Below are 15964 nucleotides of genomic sequence, written 5' to 3' on the forward strand. Positions count from 1 at the left end.
TTCAAAGAATGAGTTGGGTAGTGTACCTTCTGTTTCTATTTTGTGGAATAGTTTGAAAAGAATTGGAGTTATGTCTTCCTTGAAGGTCTGATAGAACTAAAGCCGTCTGGTCCCGGGCTTTTCTTTGTAGGGAGACTTTTAATGACTACTTCTATTTCTTTTGGGGTTATGGGACTGTTTAGATAGTTTGTCTGGTCCTGATTTAACATTGGTAACTGGTATTTGTCTAGGAAATTGTCCATTTCATCCAAATTTTCCAATTTTGTTGAATATAGGCTTTTGTAGTAGGATCTGATGATTTTTTTAATTTCCTCAGTTTCTGTTGTTATGTCACCCTTTTCAGTTCTGATTTGATTAATTTGGATACTGTCTCTCTGCCCTCTGATTAGTCTAGCTAAGGGTTTATCTATCTTGTTGATTTTCTCAAAGAACCAGCTCCTGGTTTTATTGATTCTTTGGATAGTTCTTTTTGTTTCAATTTGGTTGATTTCAGCCCTGAGTTTAATTATTTCCTGCCTTCTACTCCTCTTGGGTGTATTAGCTTCTTTTTGTTCTAGGTCTTTCAGGTGCTCTGTCAAGCTGTTAGTGTATGCTCCCTCCAGTTTCTTTCTGTAGGCACTTAGAGCTATGAATTTTCCTCTTAGCACTGCTTTCATTGTATCCCAAAGATTTTGGTATGATGTGTCATCATTTTCATTAAATTCTAAAAAGTTTTTAATTTCTTTCTTTATTTCTTCCCTTACCTGATTATCAAGGAGTAGGGTGTTGTTCAGTTTCCATGTGATTGTGGGCTTTCCATTCTCTTTGTCATTTTTGAAGACCAGCCTTAGACCATGGTGATCTGATAGGATGCAGGGAATTATTTCAATTTTCTTATATCTGTTGAGGCCTGTCTTGTGCCCAATTATATGGTCTATTTTGGAGAAGGTACCATGAGGTGCTGAGAAAAAGGTATATTCTTTTGCTTTAGGGTGAAATGTTCTATAGATATCTGTTAAGTCCATTTGGCTCATAACTGCTGTTAGTTTCACTGTATCTCTATTTAGTTTCTGTTTCCATGATTTATCCATTGCTGAGAGTGGGGTGTTGAAGTCTCCCACTATTATTATGTGAGGTGCAATGTGTGTTTTGAGCTTTAGTAAGGTTTCTTTTATGAAATTCGATGCTCTTGTATTTGGCGCATAGATATTCAGAATTGAGAGTTCATGTTGGTTGACTTTTCCTTTGACAAGTATGAAATGCTCTTCCTTATCCTTTTTGATAGTTTTAAGTTGAAAGTCGATTTTATTCGATATTAGAATGGCTACTCCCGCTTGTTTCTTAGGACCATTTGCTTGAAAAATTGTTTTCCAACCTTTTACTCTAAGGTAGTGTCTGTCTTTGTCACTGAGGTGGGTTTCCTGTAAGCAGCAAAAAGCTGGGTCCTGTTTGCGTATCCAGTCTGTTAGCCTATGCCTTTTTATTGGGGAATTGAGTGCATTGATGTTAAGTGATATTAAGGAGAGGGTGTTGTTGCTTCCTGTCATTTTTGCTAATAGTGGAGACATCGTTTGTGTGGTTATCTTCTTTTGAGTTTGATGGAAAAGGATTATTTTCTTGCTCTTTCTAGGGTATGATTGCCCTCCTTGTATTGGAGCTTTCCTGCTATTATCCTTTGTAAAGCTGGCTTTGTGGGAAGATACTGTGTAAATTCAGTTTTGTCATGGAATATCTTAGTTTCTCCATCTATAGTAATTGAGAGTTTTGCTGGGTAAAGTAGCTTGGGCTGGCATTTATGTTCTCTTAGGGTTTGTATGATATTTGTCCAAGATCTTCTGGCTTTTATAGTATCTGGTGAGAAGTCAGGTGTAATTCTGATAGGTTTGCCTTTATATGTTATTTGGCCATTTTCCCTAACTGCTTTTAAAATTCTTTCTTTGTTTTGTACATTTTGTGTCTTGATTATTATGTGACGGGAGGTATTTCTTTTTTGATCTAGTCTGTTTGGCGTTCTGTAGGCTTCTTGTGTGATTATGGGCATCTCATTCCTTAGGTTAGGGAAGTTTTCCTCAATAATTTTGTTGAAGATATTTACTGGCCCTTTAAGTTGGGAATCTTCACTCTCATCTATACCTATTATCCTTAGGTTTGGTCTTCTCATTGCGTCCTGGATTTCCTGGATATTTTGAGATAACAACTTTTTGCATTTTGCATTTTCTTTGATAGTTGTGTCAATATTTTCTAAGGTATCTTCTGCACCTGAAATTCTTTCTTCTATCTCCTGTATTCTGTTGGTGATGCTTGTGTCTATGACTCCTGATTTCTTTCTTAGGTTTTCTATCTCCAGGATAGTCTCCCTTTGTGCTTTCTTTATTGTTTCCACTTCCATTTTTATGTCCTGGATGGTTTTGTTCAATTCCTTCATCTGTTTGTTTGTGTTTTCTTGTAATTCTTTAAAGGATTTTTGTGTTTCTTTAAGGACTTCATCCTGTTTTCCTGTGTTCTCCTCAAGTTTTTTGATAGTGTTATTTACTTCCTTCTTGTAGTCCTTCTTGTAGTCTAATTATCATTAGAAGTGATTTTAGATCTGGTTCTTGTTTTCCTGGTGATATGGGGAGTTCAGGACTTTCTAATGTGGGAGAACTAGGTTCTGATAATGGCAAGTACCTTGAGTTGCTGGTGCTTGTGTTCTTGCACTTGCCTTTCACCATCTGGATCACCTTTGTGCTATCAGTGCTGTCTCTGACTGGGGCCTGTCTTTCCTATTATCTAGGTTGTGTCAGAACTGTTTGGGATGGGTTTTGCTGCTTGAGTTAGAGCTGAGGCCCAAGATGTGCTCGGTGCTCAGGTGGAAACCAGAAGGGGCCGGGGCTCCGGGTCAGGAGTGGATTCCTGGGTCCCAGTTGCTCCCTGAGTGGGGGTGAGCACTGCCACCTCCTAGCCTAAGAAACTGCTTGGCACAGAGGTCCTGTGAGCCCCGCTTCCTCTGGATTCTGTGAGATTGGGTGCAGAGCTGACTCTCGGGGTCTGCTCCGGCACAGACCGGAAGGAACCCACGCTCCTGGCCTGGAGTGAACTCCTGGGTCCCAGTGGGTCCTAGCCGCTCCCTGTTTGGGGGCAAGCACTGCCACATCCTAGCCCAAGACCCTGCTTGGCACAGAGGTCCTGCAAGCCCCGCTTCCTCTGGGTTCTGCGAGATTGGGTGCAGAGCTGCCTCCCAGGATTCGCAAGTGCTCGGGCCCAGACCGGATGGAGCCCGCCCTGGGCCAGGAGCGAATTCCTGGGTCCCAGTGGGTCCCGGTTGCTCCCTATTTGGGGTGAGTGCTGCTTTTTCCTTACCTGGGATGCTGCGTGAGTTCAAGCTCCTGGGAGTCCCTGTTTCTCTCGGTTTTCTGGGGTTGGGTATGATCACTGTTTCTAAGGGCTTATCATGATGACCAAAATATCTGAGCCTACTACCCTGTCCTTGCCAAAGTCATTTTTAAGTCTGAAGCCTACTTCCTTGTTCTAGTCTAAAATTTAGACTCCTGCCTGAAATTACTTCTTTGTTCTAGCCTAATTTCAGATTCCTGCCTGAAGCCTAATCCCTTGTCCTTGGCCAATGTCATATTCTTGCAAAGCAGCCCATTTACTTGTCCTTGGCACATGTCATATTATTGCCCAGGAGCCTTAAAGGTATTCTCTCTCTTCCTCTTTTTTCATTTCATTAACAAGACAGAACCTTAGGTCATTCAGACAAGACTGCCTTCCTTACCCATCATGGACTATGCATTATACACAGCAAGGCATTTTGGTCTTAGGTTGGTAAGGCTCTGGGCAGAATCTTACCAACCCTTGGCTTGCAAGCCTGTTAATTTAATAACACTGTCTAGGGGGCTGCTTTCAGGTTCAAGCCATGTACTTGGCTGCCAACATGTTGATGTTGTTAAAGACAAGCTTTAACATAATGGGCAGGAATAAAAGTATTCCAAGGACAAAAAGGGCTAGCATGATCAAGCTATATATGCCATTCTTGAAGCTTGACTAAGATAGAAATATTCACCTCAGGCCATGGATAACTTTATCTGCAGTATTTACCACATCAAAGCTCAGTAGAGCAGCATTCTTGAAATTCATAAGCACCCTGTGTATCATTAAAACATTGAGAAAGGTTTTAGAATTATGCCAAATACATTGCATGTGTCATTAAACTTATTCCTAATTATAATGACTACTACTGTAAATTTTAGAACTACCATAAATCCAATGGTATTTGGAATGACACTCAAGATGGCTCCTTACCCTTAAATCTATACCTCCTTCCAATAACTTGAAAAGGATAAAGAGCATCAATTCATTCTCCAAATGCCTATTTAAATCCTATTGTATATTCAACACATTAGTAACATTTTTTGCAAAGTGATTAACAAAAGTAGGTGTCTTAACTTCTTGTGTCACAGCAATTGCAGAAGCAGTGATGCTAGCATTCAATGTAATTAAAGATGTTATAACAACAATAATCAAGCCCACTCCCCTCTAGCTTCTGCTTAAAGCCTGATTAATTTCTTCCAATACTTGCAAGCTATTCTTAGAATACCAAGGTTCTGTGATACTCAGGACACTAAAACAAAATCTGGATGACACACCTCTGTAACTTATTATTATTATAACTTCTCTTTTTGATTCTCTGTTCCAAAAGGTCTAAAACTTGAGGCAAGGCAGCTTGTTCCATCAGGGGTATAGGTAAGCAATGGTGGGTCGGGAACTTACGTCCAATACAGCTTCCCTGTCACTATTGTCAAGGCGCTCAACAAGCATACAAGTCAGCATCATTCTTTGTCCTGCTATCTGAATGTCTCACCCATCACTCTGGCAGCTACCATGCTCCTTCAGCATCCTGCAGAAAAAAACACAAACATGCCCTCTTCCCGATATTTAATACATGATCAGGAACATGCCTTATGCCAGTTAGTGGATCCTTCCCTTTCACCTATGCATAAGTATGCCTAGTTGTAGAGTGCCATAGACAAACAGCAGAAAGTTCCTTGGCATCCAAATTTAAAAAAAATTAAATTAAAAATAAAAAGAACATGATTAAAATAAATTTGTGGTGTATGCAGATATCTCCCCCTTTATTATTTTATGAAGATATTGTTTTAAAGGTCCATGGGGCTGTTTCACAATCTCTTTTCCTTGACAATTATAAGGAATTCCTGTAATATGGGTGTAGGACTGTGGAAATCCTGGGGTGTTTGGCCACGCCCACAGAGCCCAGAGACCTGACACGAGGTCTCCATGTAACATAAGGCCCAGGTAGAGGGCAGGGAAACAGGTCTCTGCCTCAAGATTTACTTAAAGGCCCTGGCCCTGCTCCTCTCCTACTTCCAATATAAACAAACCCCTTCTGGCATTTTTTGGGGAGAGCATGCCACCATTCAAGCCCATAACCATGTCAATAAATCTCCACATGTCTCTTAGAACTCTGGACTCATTGAATTTAAAGATCTGCATGCCTCTACTTTCTGATTGTTGGGATTAAAGATATGTTCTGTCATACCTGGACTTAAGCTTTTTTTTTAATCCCCTTTCACAGGTTGGAAGCTTAACTGGGTTGATTTCAAATTTTGCAACAGAACACTTTGGGAAAGCCTTTCCTGATCTCTCCTATCTATTGTGGATAGGGTCAGTCTTCCACTTTTAATTTTTCTTTTACCACTAATTGCTTTTTCACAGTCCCCAAATCCACCAAGCAACTCCTGTTAACCCATAGGCCAGGCATGCCAGAAAATAAAAAATGTTTCACAGAGACATTTCTTCTTCCATTGTTCCTTCAGATCTAACTCCTCAGACTCATCCCCAGCTCTGCATCAAAACACTTGTGGCAGTTTTCCCTGCCACCCTGCTTCCATCTTCTGTGACTCCCACAGACCTCCTCCTTCTAACTTTTCACACCTAGATTGTTGCTTTGACCCCCAACCTAACTCCACCATGTACCCCTTGCTAACTAATGGCTATTCCTCCCAGGGAAATGAGTGGGAAATAGGCAGTTTCACATATCTCCTTATGTTTCTGAGATACAATCTCCACAGTCATATCCCCAGCTCTTTAGGAGGAAATGTGCTATGGTCTGAACATTCTTTCTGATCTTGTTCTCAGAGGATCACAATGACCACCTTCAATCTTCTTTCTTCAACACATTGCAGTATTCTAGCCTCTAACATCAGGAGGTCTTTCTTCTGAAAACACCATCAGAACATGTCAAGAAAACAGACAACATACAGTAATCCCATCTTCAAAAGCCTGAGGAGAAACAGAAGTCAAGGGGAAAAAAATGAACAGAGACGTATCCAGAAACCATCATCTAGACATATAATCACCTCTAATCCAGATGCCTAGATAAAAACATACAAATAAAATCAATATCAGCCACGGAAATATATCTCTATTAGAGCCCAGATATTATACCACAGCAGGCCCTTAATATTCTAACATTACTGAAGCACACACATGGAAAGACAGAAAGACAGACAGAGAGATAAATACACACACACTCACACAGAGTGAAAGGAAATGAACAAAACTGCTCAAGACATGAAACTGGAAACAAAATCAATTAAAAACAAACTTAAGCAGTTCTGGAAAGAAAAAATTTAGGAATCTGAACAGGAACTATAGAGGTGAACTTTATGAACAGAATATAAGAGATGAAAGAGAGTCTTAGAGGTTAAAGGTAGGATAAAAAAATGGATACATCAGTCAAATTGTGTCAAATCTAAAAAAAAAATTCCTGAAACAAAATATCTAGGAAATTTGGGTAAGTATTAAAAGACCAAACCTAAGAATACTAGAATAGGGGAAACAAAAGAAAGACAGCTAAATGGCTCAGAAAATGTTTTCAACAAAATCATAGAATATTCTCTAACTTAAAGAAGGAGATACCTATAAAAGTACAAAAAGCACTCAGAACATCAAATAGATTGTGCCAGAAAAGACAGGCCTATGCTACATAATAATCAAAAGTTTAAAACATACAGAACAAAGAAAAAAATATTATAAACTGCAAGGGAAAAGGACCAAGTAACCTATGCTGTATCCTGCCTGGCCATGGGTGACATGACATGGTCCCACCCCTGTATCAGAGCTAGTAGGACATGGATCTCCATGAGTATTGATGACTTGTGTAATCATAAGGCTTCTTTCTGTATAATAATGTACATAATTTACTTTATGTTTCTCTTTTAGGAAATACTTTTCCTGCCGTGGTTAATGACTCCATGATAATTAGAAATAGCATGAAACCAGGGGGGAAGAGTATGTCTGGTGTTCATCTGCAAGGTGGTGAATGCTCTGACATTCAGCAAAGTCCTTAAGGGTAGGAGAAAGAAATCTAAAAATGAGAGTTCAAAAATATATATGTTCTCAATGATGCAAAAAATAAGAATGCACTATGAATTGTATGAGGAGCTTCATGGACTTGAAAAAACAAAGACAACTGTACTAATGAGCCAGCTTGTTAGAAAGAGACAATGCCAGGCAGATTTCTGAGTTTAAGGTTAGTCTGAGACAGAGAAAATTTAGGTCCAGCCATATTGCACCCAGCTAAATGTATTGTTTGAGCTTACAAAAGCAGGCAGATCTCTGAGTTCAATTGCTATGTTATAAAAATGTTCTTTCAGTCTTTTCTAAAAATCAAAGGGCTAAATTAACAAAATGCTTGTTTGTGGTATGATCAAAAGGGAAGATGGGGTGGATAATTTCATTGATATGCAAATAAAAGACTAGACTTTGTTCTGTAAGAGCTGAGCTGTCTGGATATCTATATGGAGAGCCATATCAGACAGAAGATTTGGCTCTCAACTTGAACCCATTATTGAATTTGAATCATTTTCTTTGCCACTCCAGAACACCCCTTTCTCAGAAGACCCTCTCCAAGATGAGGCTATTCTGTGCAAACATATAAAGGCAGACCTATTATAATCATACTTGATTTATCAAAGGGGACTCTAAGAGATGGAAGGCCCAGGACAGATATGCTGCAGAGTCTAAGAGATCACAAGTGCCAGCCTAGACTACTATAATTAGTAAAACTTTAAATCACTGTGGTGGTTTAAATATGCTTGGCCTAGAGAATGGCACTCTTAGGAGATGTGACCTTGTTGGAGTAGGTGTGGCCATGTTGGAGGAAGTGTCACTGTGAGGGTGGGTTTTGAGAGCTCCCTCATAGCTGCCTGGAAGACAGTCTTCTGGCTGTGTTCAGATCAAGATGTAGAACTCTCAGCTCATTCTTCAGCAGCAGATGTACCTGCACATTGCCATGCTTCCTGTCATGATGATAATGGACTAAACCTGTGAAACTGTAAGCAAGTCTCAATTAAAAGTCCTTTACTAGAGTTGCCTTGGTAATAGTGTCTATTCACAGCAATGGAAACGTTAACTAATATAGAAGTTGATACCAAGGTGTAGGGTATTGATGTAAATGGACTGACGATGCTTTTGTTTCGAAGAATATGGATTTGGGGACTTGGGGCCTAGCATATACAGACTGCCACAATCACCATAGAAAGAACATGAAGCGTCCATCTCTTGTACCCATAAAAGACTTTAAATGGAGGAATTAGAACATCAACTCAGCTACAAGAATTTTGACCAACAATTTTTCCTGCCTATAAGAGGTGCAGGATAAAGATGGATCAGAAATTGAGGAAAAAGGCTAACCAATGACTGGTTCAGCTTGAGACCCATGTGATGAGAGAAAGGCAGCTTACCACTGAAAAAAATTAATGTCGTTCTGCTATACTTCCAGACATGTCTCTAGCATAACTGTCATCTGAGAGGCTTTAAGCAACAACAGATGGGAACTGATATGGGGATCAATAGCCAAACATTAACTGGAGATTGGAGAAAACCTACAGTATCAACTGACCTGGGCCTTCTGGGACCCACAGAGACTGAATTGATAAACAGAGAACTTTCATGGGGCAGACCTAGACCCTCTGCACATATGGAATAGTTGTATATTTTGGCCTTAATTTGAGAATCCTAACAGCAGTAACAGGGGCTGTCTTTGATTCTGGTGCCTGTGCTTGGATTCCTTTCCCCTAATTGGGCTGCCTTGGCTCTCCACAATAGGAGATTTGCCTAGTTGTAATGCAACTTGATATGCTCAGCATAATGATATCCATGAAAGGCCTCTCATTTTCTGAGGATAAAGGGAGGACTGAAGGGTGGGGAGAAGTGAAGAGAGAGGGACTGGGATGAGAGGAGGAAGGAGGGAGGGGAAGCTTCAGTATGGATATAAAATAAAGAATAAGTTAATTAATTAGAAATGTGGGAAATATTTTAACTTAAAATTCAAGTCAGGTTTATAGAACCATAAATTATATGTAGCAAAATCTAGCTGTACTATTTATGGACTTCTTTGGCTTTTGAAAAAGCATGTTATTACTTGATTACTCATAATCAAAATTTCAAATATGTCTGACCATTAGAGTGTTTTAAATATGAAAAGAGTGAGAAACCAGGCCTCTTACACACACACACACACACACACACACACACACACACACACACCAATCTTACTAAAACTTCAAGAAGGGTACTTTGCAAAGTCATGTAAGGAGGTTACTCTAGTGGTCTTGGCACTGTACTGAGTAATCAGTGGTAATAATAAATGACCCTTTGCTAGTACTCAATCATAGTTAAGGTTAAATAAAATGGTTGCCCTCAGTGTGAGGGTTTGTGCAATGAATCGATATGTGGGTGCCAGGGAAGAACTCACAGGACATTAAAAGGATACCAAATCTGCTTTTGTGAGACCTCTGAGTCATAACTAATAATTTTGCCTTAGGCTAGAATTACCAATAAGAAGGATGATTCCATATACACTTCAAAAGGGTGTTAGGAGTTTTTAATTTTCTACATCAAACTGGTTTAAGGTTAGACTTCCCTCATTGGTTTAATGTGAGAAGTGGATTAAACCGCCAGAGATTGTATTGGAATCTCCAGGAAGCTTTTTTTCCTTTCTCTCATAATTTATTTTTTTATTCACATTATATCCTAGTTGCAGTCCGTCCCTCTTCTCCTTCCATTTCTCCCCTGACAATGTGATTCTTGCAACTATTATTTATTTGTTGTGGATTGTACTGGTGTTGTTGTTTTCATTGAATATTTTATTTATTTACAGTTCAGAAGTTATCCCCTTTCTCCATTTCTCCCATTCCCAGAAATCCCCTATCCCATCCCTTTTCCTCCTGCTTCTATGATTTTGATGCTAATTCTGCTTCTCCAAGAGGGGCTGCCTGGGATGAGGAGTGAATTATGTACTCAGGTGACTTCAAGTGAACCTTCCAATAATGAATAAAAATTTCTAGGAACCAATCAGTGGGAGAGTAGGTTGGATTTCCAGGTTGGAGAGAGAAAGAGGGAAAGCAGGAGATGGACTTTTGGATGGGAGAGTGGATGGAGGACAATATGTAGGTAGGGAAGGCCACTGGTTCAGGTGGCAGAATTCCTAGGATCCACTACCAGAAGATTTGTACCTTAGAAAAGGTTACAAATTAGGATGCTAGTTACTGCACCCAGTGATTTTTGATTCTAATCTAAGTTTGTGTGGTGTTTTCTTTCATGTATTGACTCAATTAGGTTCGAGAGAGAAAGGTACTGCAGCAAAGCATGAGGTTGCAAGAAGCACACCCCAACTAGCTGTGGGAATTTTGAAGGGTGTAGCAGGAGTGGCAGAGATCTGCCATAGAATCTTAGCTAGCCAGGTGTAAAGATTTCAGTGCTCTGGCTCACAGTGTCTGCTGGGCTGAGATCAGGCCAGCCTGTTCACTGATGCTTTGCGAGTGGTACGGTGGATTGCCTTTTAAAAATATTTCACGCTACATCCATTGAAAAATATGTCTGCTTTTATGCCAATCCCATACAGGTATATTAATGGAATAGAATTGAAAATCCAGATATAAACTCACAGGCCTACGGACACTTGGTTTTGGACAAAACAGCTAAAAACATGTAATAGAAAATGAAAAGGATCTTCAACACCTGGTGATCTTCTAACTGTAGATCTACATGTAGAAGAGTGAAAATAGACATGTAGAAGAGTGAAGAAATGTAGAAGTAGAAATAGAAATGTAGAAGAGTGAAAAATAGTAGGTTAGCCAAATGCTGTTTGTACTCTAATGTTAAGTTTCTGGGAATCTTGCCCCAGTTAATTCCAATTTGTAAATAAAGATGTCAACAGCCAACAGTGGCAGACAAGAGGCTTAGGCAGAGTTTTAGGTTTCCCAGGCTTGGGACCTCACAAGCAATTTCCTCAATCCATTATTTACCATTATGTGGATGATATTCTATTGACTGATTCAGATATAAATATCATGGAAAGAACGTTTGATAAAGTAAAAAATAAAAATAAAACAAAACAAACCTTTGCATTGATGGAGATTACGAATTGCTCCTGAAAATGCAAAGAGGGAATTCTATTAATAATCTAGGTTATACAATAAGTCTACAAACATTTGGCTATCAATACCGTGCAGTTTTTATTACTATTTCTTTATAATACAGCTTGAGCTCAAGGACAGTGATTTTCTCAGAAGTTTGATTATTGTTAAGAACGGTTTTTGCTATCATGGGATTTTGTTACTCCAAATGAATTTGAGAATTGCTCTTTCTAACTCTTTGAAGAATTCAGTTGGAATTTTGATTAGGATTACATTGAATATGAAGCCTGGTTTCATTAAAATGATCATTTTTCCTATGTGAATTCTGCCAATTCATGAGCAGAATTCTTCTCCATCTTCTGAGGTCATCTTCAATTTCTTTCTTCAGAAACTTGACATTCTCGTCACACAGATCTTTTACTTGCTTGGCTAGATACACACCAATGTATTTTATATTATTTGTGACTATTGGGAAGGATGTCATTTCCTTAATTTCTTTCACAGCCTGTTTATACTTTGAATAGAAGAAAGCTACTGATTTGAGCTAATTTTGTTTCCAGCCACTTTGCTGAAGTTGTTCATCAGGTTTATGTGTTCTTTGGTGGAATTTTTGGTGTCACTTAAGTATACTATCTTTTCATCTGAAAATAGTCATATTTTGACTTCCTCCATTCCAATTCATATTCTTTTGACCTCCTTTTGTTTTTTAATGTTTCTAGCTAGAACTTCAAGTTCTATATTGAATAGATAGTGAGAGAGGGAGCAGCCTTGTCTAGTACCTGATTTTAATGGAATTGCTTCAAGTTTCTCTCCATTTAGTTTGATTTTGGCTACAGGTTTGTTGTATAATGCTTTTAATATGTTTAAATATGGACCTTGAATTCCTGATGGTTTCAAGATTTTTCCCATGAAGCAATGTTGAATGCTTAGAATGTTGTCAAATGCTTTTTCAGATTCTAATGAAATGATCATGTGGTCTTTTTCTTTGAGTTTGCTTATATAATGGATTATGTTGATTTATTTCTGTATATTGAACCATCCTTGCATCCCTGGGATGAAGCCTACTTGATTGTGGTGAATGATCATTTTGATGTGTTCTTCAATTCAGTTTGCAAGAATTTTATTGAGCTTTTTTTGCAACGGTGTTCATAAGGGAAATTGGTGTGAAGTTTTCTTTCTTTGTTGTGTCTTTATTTGGTTTAGGTATAAACACAATTCTTTCTTCATAGAATAAATACGGGTGTGCCTCCTTCTGTTTTCATTCTGTGGAACAGTTTGAAATGTATTTGTGCTAGGCCTTCTTTGAAGGACTGATAGATTTCCTTACTAAACCCATCTGGTTCTGGTTTTTTTTTGGGGAGGGGGTTGGGAGAATTTTAATTACTGCTTCTATTTCTTTAGAGTTTATGGAACTGTTTATGGCTTATCTGATCCTGATTTAATTTTACCAGATGGTATCTGTTTAGAAAATTGTCCATTTTATCCAGATTTTCCAATTTCTCTGACTATAGACTTTTGTAGTAGGCTCTGATGATTTTTGAATTTCCTCAGTTTTTGTTATGTCTCCCTTTTTGTTTTTTATTTTATTAATTTGTATACTTACAGAGACAGGCAGGTAGATTAATGAAATAACCTTGAAGACCCAGAATTAAACCTTGTACCTATCGTAACTTGATCTTTGACAAAGGAGTTAAAACCATACAATGGATAAAAACACAGCATTTTCAAGAAATAATGTTGGCTGAACTGGGGTCAGCATGTAGATGCACATTGTTCCATTCTTATCTTCTAGTACATAACTCAAGTCCAAAGGGAGTATGGACCTCCACATAAAACCAGATACACTGAAACAAAGAGAAGAGTAAGAGGGGAAGACCCTTGAACACATGGGCACTGGGGAAATTTTCCTGAACAGAATACCAATGACTTATGCTCTGAGATCAAGAATTGACAAATGGGACCTCATAAAATTGCAAAATTTCTGTAAGCAAAAGACACTCTCTATAGGACAAAATACCAACCAAAACATTGGGAATGTTTGGAGCACACCCTCACAAAAATTAGGAGGAAGGGATATGGGATAAGGGGTTTTGGGGGAGAATGGGAGAGGAGATAACATTGAAAGGTAAATTCATATAATATCCAATAAAAAAAACCCCAACACAGATAAAGGGTCTAAAAAAAAAGAGAGGGAGAGAGTTTACTTATTTTAAATTAATTTCAAAAGTTTCTAGGAGTTGCTAATTGGCTAAGATCCTATTTGAAGCTCTCCATAAAAGAATTTAAGTCTCTGTTCAATATTCTCAAGAGAGAGGTAAACCCTAATTTTCCTCAACAATTAATTGACAAAAGAGAGGTAATCTCACAAAAAAGTAGAAGAAGCTATTACTAATCGATATATTATATAGTCTGATTAGTTGTCAGTGGTGCTATAACAGTCCTTTGACAAAAAATTATTAATATAGATTTATATATCCTTAAATAGGGTCTTCATGACTCTCTGAGTGTGGAAGGAGTGACTGTTGGCGCTTCTGCCCTGATTTTACAAGAACACTGAAAAATTGGCTTTAAAAACAAAAGAGGGGGAAACGGTACCCCCTCAGAAGGAGTCCCCCTGAAATACTCTTCCATCATACCTTGTTCACTTTTATCTCTCTAAAGCTGAAAGCTCATGGCAAATCTGCTGCTGACTGCCTCTGGCACCACCAAGACCAATGAAACTTTGCCACAGATATGGGGAAGGACCCTCTTACCCTTAAAGGGAATGGCCCAGACCCAGTTCCCTTATGAGGCCGAGGACTGATATGCCTGTCCAATACCACAGAAGGCACAGCTAACCGGATACCAAAAGGATTAATGAAAAAAACAGATACCCCCCACAAAGCCAGGCCCAACCATAAATAAGATGAATAAAATTTACATCCAGGGAAGAGAAATCTCCCTGAAAATCCCCTTCTTTTTCCTTTCCAGGTAAAATTGAATCACCCGTGATGTCTGCTGTTAGAAGTTCTAATCCAGATGCTGGCCTCCGAACTTATACTACTCAGACCTTTGAAGGGCCACTGACAAGAACATCAAACAGCTAGAGATTGACATGACTAATCTGAAGAAATCCCTCGTTACGCCGTCTGAAGAGACCTCCTAAAATCGCAAAGATCCTTAATGGACTTGATTTACTCTAGTACAATAGAAAAGACTGTATACAGCTCTTGACTGTGTACAACCCTCAAAGAAGAAGGTTGCCTTTACATAGACAAGACAAGGAGGGTTAAAGAGAGCATGCAATAGGTAGCGAAGCCTAAGAAAAAATCAGAGAGAGAGAGACAGATGAATGCTGGTACAAGAATTGATTTGCAGCCTCTCCAAGGTTGTCAACCCTATTTCCTTCCATCTTGGGACCATTATTTGGGTTATTTTTGCTTTTTTCTACTGGTTCCTGGCTCTCAAATAGGCAGACTAACTCTGTGATACAACAGATAAATAATTTGGTAGCAAAACCTACTCAGATACATTATCATAAGTTAGCTATGGAGGACCAAGAGACTCAAGATGAGGTTGTTACTTTATACAGGGTATTTCCAAAACCCATCTCCACCCAACCTTCTGCCCCTAGACAAAGCAGTGAGGGGCCACCCAGAATCCCCTCTGACAGGCGATCTGAATTCTTGCTTAGGCTGCAAGGCTAAGCACTGCAAGGGAATATAAATAAAAGATAAAAATATCTATCGGGGTTTCCTGAGGGACAAGCCTGACTACATAGGGGTTGATGTCAAAAGTATCCCCTCTCCAGGAAAAAGACATCGGGATGGGTATGGCCCTCATGCCTCACTGGACAACGACAGGGGGACTGGAGCCATTACAAGGTCCCCTTCAAATACTGGAGGTCAGGCCTCTATCCCCGCCTTCTCAAGTTTAGAATTGCCATAGCCCTTCTATACTTAGAGAATGGAGGAGATGTCATGGGCAGCCCTGCTAACACACTGTAGGCCTAAAATCAGCCATAGGCCTAAATTCAGCAATAGGCCTGTCATACATGTATACTAACACCAAGTCTTGGGTCTCAGTGGAAAAACATTGAAACAGATAGGTATAAGCTAATGTCAACAGACAGCTTTTGTGGAAATTTATAAGCCTGAATGGTCATAGACCTTGTAAATAGGTAACCTTGTCAGACAATACCAACTTAGATAAGGACAATCGAGTCATAGGCAGAGTCATAGTGACTTTTCCCCTGAACCTTCACCCAGCCGATACCCGGTTCTGAAGATATCTGTATTCCCCCTGAACACGCATACTCCAATTTTCATTCCCTTCCCCACATCCTGCCTTTCTGTGTTTATAACCCCTATGTGAATTAATTATGATTTGAGAAAAAATTTTAAAAAAAGGGAAAAAAAGACACTGTCTATAGGACAAAATAGCAACCAAAACATCGGGAACATATCTTTAACAGTTCTACATTCCATAGAGGGCTAGTTTTTAATATATACAAAGAACTCACGAAATAAGACTACAGACAAACAAATAACCATATTAAAAAATAGTAACCAGGGCTAAAAAGAGAA

General features: G+C 39.0%; 1 long non-coding RNA gene across 1 annotated transcript; it reads right to left on the reverse strand.

Annotated features, from left to right (window-relative positions):
• Nucleotides 1-5071: 5071 nt before the first annotated feature.
• LOC114632841 lies at nt 5072-11767 on the reverse strand. Its single transcript, XR_003713138.1, has 2 exons — nt 11384-11767; nt 5072-6258 (listed from the first exon to the last, which is right to left on the reverse strand). It is a non-coding gene; the product is annotated as an uncharacterized LOC114632841 (long non-coding RNA).
• Between the last annotated feature and the right edge of the window lie 4197 nt (nt 11768-15964).

The sequence above is a fragment of the Grammomys surdaster genome, unplaced genomic scaffold (genome assembly GCF_004785775.1).
Source record: "Grammomys surdaster isolate TR1022 unplaced genomic scaffold, NIH_TR_1.0 436, whole genome shotgun sequence".
Taxonomy (NCBI): Eukaryota; Metazoa; Chordata; class Mammalia; order Rodentia; family Muridae; genus Grammomys; species Grammomys surdaster.